Source organism: Pinus tabuliformis, chromosome 3_1, assembly GCF_031772625.1.
Source record: "Pinus tabuliformis cultivar Carrire ecotype Pingquan chromosome 3_1, CPIR1, whole genome shotgun sequence".
NCBI classification, from domain to species: Eukaryota; Viridiplantae; Streptophyta; class Pinopsida; order Pinales; family Pinaceae; genus Pinus; species Pinus tabuliformis.
Window position 1 is genome coordinate 624850225 of NC_142301.1, and position 9132 is coordinate 624859356.

The 9132-nt window shown below is 33.9% G+C and overlaps 1 pseudogene; it reads left to right on the top strand.

Moving 5' to 3' along the window:
- The first annotated feature begins 428 nt into the window (after window positions 1-428).
- On the top strand, window positions 429-7166 carry LOC149188589 (uncharacterized; annotated as a pseudogene).
- Window positions 7167-9132: the final 1966 nt, after the last annotated feature.

Here is a 9132-nt window from a genome sequence, read left to right on the forward strand (position 1 = left end):
AAGCGGCTTAAGGAAAATCGGCCCTAGGAAATAAAAGTTGCGATGTGATAACCGCATATCACAATTGCAATAGATAATTGTTTATGAATCAACCCTTAGCAAAGCCCGATTGCGATGTGATAAATTCGTAATCACAGATCGCAGTGAGAGAAGTTGTATGGAGTATCACCTAGGCGTCTGTTGATTGAGATTTGCGATGGGGCTCTGGACCCAATGTCTTATACATTGTGATTAATAATCTCGATGGGTCTGTGTTATCGCAAAACGCCTGTTTGGGTCTGTACACCGATGGGCTCCGCCGATTGCGATTCGTGATGGGGTTCTCGATTGCAATATTTTATGTGTCATGGTTAATACTCCTGATAGGATCATGGTTATCATAGGGTGCTTGATCCATGGGTTGTTCTGTCCACCGATTGGGAACGCCAATGGGGGAAACACTGACAGTGAAAGAAGTCAGTTTCAATGCGCAGTTAAAGAAGTTTCGTGCCATGTTTGTAAGGGATTTCGCCATAATTGTAAGGTTTCTTTCCATGTATCATTCAGGCCTGAGATACTTGGTCCTAAGAGAATCCCGCCTGCTAAACTTCGACATCCATTTGGAATTGCTCGGGGTTTGATGGATTTGTCACCAGCCTTTATAAAGGACCATTTATGTTGGAGGAAGGAGGATGTGGTTGGCAGATTAGTTAACAAGCCATTCCGTACAGTAGAACCTGACCTAGCAGCAGGTCGGGACCTTTCCTTGAGCAGCAGGGAGGTTCCGAGAAGGTGCAGAAGGCCCAATTATCCAAATTGGGTGTTCGGATAGGTGTTTTTGCACAATTTTTCACCAGGCTTTCTCTGGTACTGTCTGTTTCTAAAGCTGGACTCTCCATTCTTCGAACACGTTCCATAGTGGAGTTATAAGGATTGTAAATTATGTTTTTTATACATTTATCTCTTCTTATGCCACTTAATAAACAAAGACTTCCCCACTATTGAGCAAGGCCTAGAGATGTAGTCCAAATTGGATGAACTCCATAATCAAATCTTTGTGTCATGGTTTTCTTTCTTATCCTATTATTTCCGCATTGTGTATGTTCTTTTTAATTTCCATGGTTAATAAGCTCTATTTCATGTAATTTTGATGCATCTATAAGTAAAAGATCTTGGATCAATGCAATTCAAATGGCGTAAAATTACCAAGGCAAGACGAAGGTGTGGATAAAACATACTTGAATGGTAAAATGAGTGAGGATATTAATAGGACATCAAGAAACATGTATTCATCTTAATATGGTCCAAATATTTTGTTTCCATCCATGACTTCAAGATATGAGATATTAGACAAGAAAATTTCTACTGCAAAAGCAAAAGAGCAGGTAAAAAAAGTGTCCTATAAGAATAATCATGTTGGAATGACAATGCCTATTTTAGATATGGAAGAAAATGTAGTGCAATAAGAAGTTCCTGAGGTATGCATAGACAGGAATTGCCTTGTTTGTAAGTTGAATTGTTTCTCATGTTTATTCCCTATGATTTCCCCTTTGTGTTTGCAATTAAATGAATGAAATTATTTCCGGGCCAAAACGATTCTTTGGGGTTAGATGAAGATGTCCACAACCATTCGTTGGGCATGGAAAAGAGTTCTTCAACAAAAGATAAGTCCCAAGCATTGGATAAATATATAGTTACAATTAATATATTTCAATCTTCATTTATTTCTGAGGTAGTTGCTAATTTTCTCTTTGAGAGTAATGTTTTGGATTTGAAGCATGATGTGTTCATTACTTTTTTGTCCTAAATTTTCATGTGGAGTCACATGGAAATTATGTCCTTATGATTCAATCCAAACAATAAAAAAATGTTGACATGGAAGAAATATCAGAGCTTTGTTCTGCCACATATGGGACAATTTATCATGGAAAATGGAAGGGATCAGATGTTGCTATCAAGCATATCAAAGTGAGCTATTTTGAAGGAAGGCCATCAGAGTGAGAAAGTTTGGTGTGTAAATTTTCATGCATCCTTTTCATGTCTATTGATTTGAAAAGGAGCTAAGTTCTCCATCATATTTTTATTTTTGTTGTTATATATGGTAGGATAGGTGCAATCTGCATATATCATATCTAAGATGAATTTAACATATCTCAAGCCAATTGTTAGAGTAAAACTTCTAATTGATGATTTTCAGCTCACAAAACTAGATAGGGTATTTCAGAACCAAGAATTCAATTTTAAGTTTAACAGAATGAGCGGTTATGTTGAAGATTTTGAACAAGGATTAACTATGTTTGCTTCCAACCTTTGGGAAGTCTTCGAATGACAGACAAGGTAAAAATTTACAAAACACAGTAGCAATGGAAATGTCAGGATCACATAATATTAGTGCATTTTGATTGAATGGAGTCTGGACGTAGCAAATCAAATCACTTGCGAAGTTTAATATTTTACAAATAAAGCTCAATTTGAATGCAGTCAACTACTCATGAGATAGATGTGAAAAAATGACAACTTAATAGGGACAAATTTTTTTAATCCCATGAAATTATCAATAATTTTCTCTCATGCGTTTGATAATAAAGATGCGTTTTCTTGATCTCATATTATATTTGTTGCAAAAATTGGCAAGGATCTAATATTTTGATGGATAAATTGAACATTCCAATTCTTCTACTTTCTCTAATTGTAACATGCCAAGCATTAGAGTGAACTCAATTTTATTATGGCGGGGATATATATTTTCTTATTTAATCTTTAGAATTGGATAATCTTTTTACCATAGTTATGGGACCTGCATCTCTGCATGTTTGAATCCACTCAAGATATGTTTCAAGTTTGGAAGTATTGGGTGATCTACTGGAGATCTGTTTCTAGCCAAAAATGGCTAGTTTTTAAATGCTTAAATGTTTTTTGTTAAATGTAACATAGAAATATAAAATAAAATTTAAAATATGCCAAGTAGTGGGACCTAAAATCCTAAATTTTCCTTATAAACAATCCTACCCTAATGCTAAAACTGAAAAATATGAGCTTTTCATAGCAGTTTCCATTTCTAAATTTTGTAATAGAGATTTGTAGCGAAACACATTTGAAAATGTGAATTATCTATGTTTTTAATAAGTGTGGACACATGTTTCTAATACCATTTTTCTATATCTAGATCTTAAGATAAAAAAAATTATGTTCTATATGTTTGTTGTGTGCATAATTTGTTTCCCTTTATTCAGATATCGAGTTTTAAGAAATATGGTATATCAGTATCTGCATGTGTATATGTTTCAATGAAACTTAACTTTAGTACTTATGGAAGATGGAAGTGATTTAAATAGTTCTAAATTATATTTCAAGAGAATAGGAATAATAGATTTTGTTGTAATTGTAATTCTTAGCTGCTTGTGTGTGGGTTTGCAAGCTTATCAATTTTTTGTGATATAATTCGGAAAGAAGACTATGATGTTTTGGGAATATGAAATAGGCTTGAAAGAGTTAAATCGGTAAAATTTGTTGCATATAATAGGTTGGTATTAAGAATTGAAATCCAGACACTTGTTCCTTAGAGGGAATGTAAGAATCTAGAAATTCAACTCCAGTAAGAAAATAAAAGACACAACTCTGCTTTCATAGAATTCAGAAACCTTCAAAGGGGAAGGTACATTCTTAGATTTGCACACACTCTCATTTTCTTCTACTCTAATTATAATGATAAATGTTGTGTTGATATTTTCCTATGGTCCTGTAATGTAGAGTGAATCATGATTAACTCTTTTACTCTTTATTTTAAGGATGGGATCACTATTAAGAATTTTATTCTTTTCTGTGCTTTTAAGAAGCTGTAGGTGTGTTATAGCTTTCCATAATGCTAAACATAATATTTTGTTTATGCTCTTATTCAACATTTTAATGCTACATTGTGCTTCTGCTCTTATGTGCATGAAATTTGAAGGTATCAAGTTTACCCAAACCAGTTATTGTAGCAAGGGAAGCCAGGGGTTCTATTGTTTCTAATAATGGAACAAATAGGTTTTATGACTTGGACTCATTATTTTTTTCTTCCAAGAAGAGTATGAGTTTCCTCTACATGTTCATATTTAGATTTGAATTAGTATAGGTTGTTTCCATAAAAGGTTTTAGAGTGTTGGAAATGTGGCCCTTAAACTAGGGTCTAGAGAATTTACAACTTAGGCTTGATGGGGAGGATTTTGGATTGGTTGATGATAGGGAAAAGGATTTGGTTTGTGGCATGCCATGCTTTCCCTCTTCCTTGGGCTTTGATTTGTGGCATGCCATGTTGTCGCTCTTCCTTAGCTCTCCTTTTTCAAAAGAGGTGGGTTGAGACATTTTTACCTCATTTTTGGTTTCTATGCTTACATTCGAAATATAGATGTCCTACACAAAATTCGCATGATTTTGTATTGGATTATAATTGATCATCAATTTAGCTATCAGTTTTTCAATGAATTTATTTTCTATAAAATTATAATAGGCTTTTAATGTTGATGCTCATTGAAATATAGGTCGTCTTCTTTGGAGGTCACACACAACTGGGAACCATAAAACTTGAAGAAGGGGATCAACATCCTTATGATGTTTTGAATTGTGGACCTACAAGGCATAATATCTTTCCATCTGTCCTGTATATACAGAAGATAGTTCGCAGGAGGTATTTCCTCATCAAGAATCTTGAAAATTTTATGTGAAGTTTTTGTAGTCCCTTGAGTTTTTTTAGGATAATGAAAGGAAAAAACTTGCAATTTTTATGGCACTTACTTTCTCTCAGAAATTGTTTTTCAACCTCTTCTCAAAGACAACCTTGTTTCCAAGGGGGTTGTGCTTTCGTTCATCACAAGATTTTTCAAGGAGTATCTGGTTGAGAACAATCTTGATGATATCATAACATTGTTGAAGTGAGGGAAGATAAAATATAATCTTCTTGATTTGTTCCCAATATAGAAATACACCACTGAAGCTTTAGACTTTTTTGTTGGAACCAAACTGTTTATTGAAGTCGCATGTATTTCTTGTTGATTGTTACTAAATTATGTCTTTTTGACTTTTTGTGTGGCAGTAAGGAGGGTTTGGGATCTCTTGTTGGATATAATAAAAAGAAAACATTTGATGTGAAATTAAAGGACATGAAAGGGCATTAACAACTTTGATTGTAGTGAAGGTTGATATTTCCTAAGTCATTGAAATTGTAAAGCAGTGTCACAAAGAGTCAATGTTACATGATATTGAACAAGTGCATATCTTATGGGATGCTATTATGGATGTTGTATAGTGGTATGGAAAAATCTAGCAACAAAATTCAAATTTGGCATTTTGTCAAGTTAGTATTTAATCTTTTCTCACCATGTAGTATCTTTTGCTTTCCCCACATGTGTTATGTCTCATCATATCATGAACAATTTTATGAATTTTTACTGAATTTTGAGAAGTATTTTCTTCTTGTCAATTGTTTAATATGTTTACAACTTTTAGTCAATGTTAGAATCTAATTGGAAAATGGGTCTAGGGGTAACTGTCTTAAGTGTCATCCCTATGGCTTGCATTTTTCTACTTTTAAGAATCATGTTTTGTTACACACTTTGATCCTTTCATTGATGTGCGTGAGAAAACAGAATGTTCCAATTTCATAGACAATATTGTTTAAAACCTGAATGAAATTGTGGATACTTTGTTTCTTGCTTTGGATATCATGTTTTACTTCTTACACTTGTTTATTGTGTTTTATTGATGTATATATAAATATTTTTTATAGAACTGTCAATTCAATAGATGTTTTTTTTTGGAAATTAATTACAGAATGTATACACATGGAATATTGAATCCTTCAACCTATATTTACATGAAGGCTTCATTCAATGTAAAGAGTTTGCATGTCTTTTCTTGACCATAAATACGGTTACACTGGATTTTCTAACATATCTTAAAATTTCTAAACTATTTTGTTAATGTGTTTTCATTTTATCTCACTTGGAATTCATAACTCAATAATTTTTTCATGCTAGTGCTAGATTGGATGTTAATTCCATTTTCTATTAAAGGTGCTACAATAATCAAACTTCACAGTGAGAGAATGCATTTAATGGGAAGAGATCTCCTTTGGCTTGAGGGAATTATTATCTTTCCCTTGCATTGTCTGTATGTAGCATGTGGGGATTAATTATGCATGCAATGTTTGTATCCCTAGTTTTCCATCCAACATGTACTTTTTTTTCCTATGGAAAACTTCAATGGGGAAATCCTTGAGGGGATTCCTCACACTCCTATGAATGATAGCCATGGTAAATGTTGTTGGTCTATAGCATGTACTCCTAACTGAGAGGGACTTTACAAGGCTTGAACTCATGACCCCTCTGCCTTAAAGCTGGTGAGTGAAAATTGATTGAGTTAACCCATTGGGTTACCATAATGTACTTATTAACTTTCGTGTGCAATATTTCTTATAGCGGTTATCCATCTAACATGGATCTTTTCCTTTTGTATGTAAAATGATAACACCTTTTGTTTTTTCATTGGCATTTGGAATTCATTAATTTTCTGGTTATTTTATATCAAGTCTTAACAATTCAATTATTACAAGTTTTGTTTGTGGGTTTTTTGTAAATTATATGAAACTTACATATTTTACTAAAATGTTTCTCTACTTTGTTGAATTATCAGGTTAATACATGGGTAAAACTCCTTGATAGTTTTTGTGCAGCTGCAAAACTATAGTTGGAGATAATTTACAAGATTCAAATTCAATGTTATGAAGATGCTAAACTCATGAAATTGTTTCCTAAAATTATCAGGTCTCTTTGCGACGATGAAGTTCTTGTTGAAGTTACTATTTTGATGTGGTTTCACAAAGGTGGTAACCCAAAGGGAAGATATTAACAACCTAACATTCTTTTATTCTTTGGTTTTTTTACATTTTTTTTTTGAAGAAATGCAATTAGTTTAGGTTTAAACAAATCTAATTATATTATTTAGAGAGTTTTGAACTCTATTAAAATGAGACTTGAAATGCTTGACTATGAAACTTTTGGGATTTCATAAAGCTAATACTATTCTTATAATTTGAGTTTTGTCAGGGTGAAAATAAGATCTAATGTGATTTTGGGCATTTCAGGTAAACCTTTGTGAAGTCATTAGAGCCTTTTATGAAATGGTTGGAGGAAGTTGAAGAAGAAGAATAATGTGAAATTATATTAGAAGCTTAATTATGACTACAATAGTGGGGGGTGATGCTCGTGGCAACTCTGATATATTATGTTTAGTTGGTATATCAACTGCTTTACATAGATAATAAGTTTACTATTGACAATTTATGAGATCCTAGTGCTATACTTGTGGACTATGGTGTGCTAACAAAAGTTCCTTTAATCAGATTTTATTGGAATTTTCATTGCATATAAATTAATAATTGTTGTTTAGTATCTATAGTTTCCCTTGTGATTTGATTCTTTTATAATTTAATTAATGTTTTAGAAATTATAAATTATAAAGTTTCAAGGTCTAATTCTTTGAAGGGTGCTAGCTCAATGGAAGATCACATGCTTTACAAGAAGGTGGATGGTGGTTTGATTCCATCATGCCTAATATTCATAGGGAATAGTGAAAATTGCTACTTTTCCCTATATATGCATCAATAGTGAGGGTTCTTAAATGCCCATCATCAAAAGTCTTTTTTTATATATGAAATGGTGACAGTTAATGAACTTTACCATATATATGCATCAATAGTGAGGGTCATGAAAGGTCCATCACCATAAATCTCTATTGTTCATATAAAATGGTGACAATCAATATTCGTCATTATAATCATTATTTGTGACAAGCCTTGAATGTCACCACAACACCTATGCTTTTGGTGACACAACCTTTGGTGACGTTCAATTTTTTGTGATGGAAGTTATTTTGACCGTCACCAATGAACTTATGGTGACATTTTTTGACCCTCACCAAAATATGAAAAGGTGACGATCGATGAATGTCACCATATATATGCATCAATAGTGAGGGCCATGAAAGGTCCATCACCATAAATCATTGTTATTCATATGAAATGGTGATGGTCATTATCCATCATTATAATTATTATTCATGATGGACCTTGATTGTCACCACAACACCTATACTTTTTGCGATGCCACCTTTAGTGACGTTCAGTTTTTGGTGACGGACGTTATTTTGACCGTCACCAATGAGCTTATGGTGACATTTTTCGACCCTCAACAATGACATTTTTTGTTGTAGTGGCATATGTTTTAGATAAATGATTGAATATGTTGGAAGGTTATTTTTTAGTCCATAGTTTCTCTGATAGGGAGAACATTACTTTTGCACTGCCTAATGCTGCCCCCCATGTCAAGGACTGCTGGGAAACTTACTATGAGAAAAGGTTTGAGGAACCCTCTTTATTTACAACCACTCGCTCTCAGAACTCTTCTGAGACATTATCAAGGAACAATATACCCCGTGGGGAGCTATTGATCCAATAATCACCCTATGAGTGATCTCAGTTAAAGATTTATTAAATGAAGGTATTACAGACTCATATGTTGGTGTGCGTGTCTATTTTATTTAAGCAATGAATCGATCAAATTGCAAATACACAGACACTTGAAATGGAAAATAGCAGAGAAACACAGTAAGAAAATACAAGAACACACAAATTTAATAAGGAGTTCACCCTATTCTCCAGGGCTACATCTCCAGTCCAGCTCTCAGTGGTGGCCTTCTTTTATTGTGTCTTGAAGCAGAGAATTACAATGAAGGAACTCAATGTGAGTATCTTAGACAGATTAGCTTGGTAGGGTGGTTCTTGGATTCCCCAAGCCACTGGAGTACACAGACTCTTTTCCTTTCTAGCTCTTTGACCTCTCTGGTCTGACAGATCCTCTCAGGGATGGATTGAATTCCTCAAGCTCTCTAGTGCTCAACGCTGCCTTTGGTCAGCTCGACCCTCTACCTTCTTACTAATTTTTGCTTCACTAGTTCTTCTCTTTTCTGTCTTCTGTCTTCAGTGTTCTGTCTTTCAGTTCCCGACTCTCTCTTTGTGTCTTTTCTATTCTCTGTTCATGGCTCTAAATCATTTGAGCTCATGGATGTTCGTTTCCTCTTCCGCCTTTGTCGATTCGCCTGCTTGCAGTTCCGCTTGGA